The sequence below is a fragment of the Gavialis gangeticus genome, unplaced genomic scaffold, assembly GCF_001723915.1.
Source record: "Gavialis gangeticus isolate Ggan-Ray unplaced genomic scaffold, GavGan_comp1, whole genome shotgun sequence".
NCBI lineage: Eukaryota > Metazoa > Chordata > Crocodylia > Gavialidae > Gavialis > Gavialis gangeticus.
In genome coordinates this window covers 54854758-54854989 of record NW_017729024.1, presented here as the reverse complement: position 1 = coordinate 54854989, position 232 = coordinate 54854758, and the positions used below count along the sequence as shown (strand labels likewise).

Here is a 232-nt window from a genome sequence, read left to right as displayed (position 1 = left end):
GCAAGCCTCTCTGCGTAGGGCCCGCAGCCCAGGTAACGGGAAGCGCGGCGCGAGTCCAGACCCGCCCATTGCCCCGGTGGGGAGGAGAACCCACATCCCTTTTCCAGCGCTGCGCCGGCTGGGCTTGGGGGCGGCACAGTGGTACAGCCCTCCGTGCCGCCTCCCGGGGCTGCCCGGCTGCGGCCGCGGAGGATGAGCGGCAGTGGCTGAGGTGGGGGGGGGGGGGGGGGGG

At 75.0% G+C, this 232-nt stretch overlaps 1 protein-coding gene across 1 annotated transcript in view; it reads left to right on the top strand.

The window, feature by feature from the left end:
- The window catches only part of FKTN (fukutin), a 24445-nt gene continuing 24213 nt past the window's right edge, over positions 1 to 232 (top strand). The window contains exon 1 of the mRNA XM_019517093.1: positions 1 to 32. The gene's annotated coding sequence lies outside the window, so the exon portion shown is untranslated. The remainder of the gene's footprint in view (positions 33 to 232) is intronic.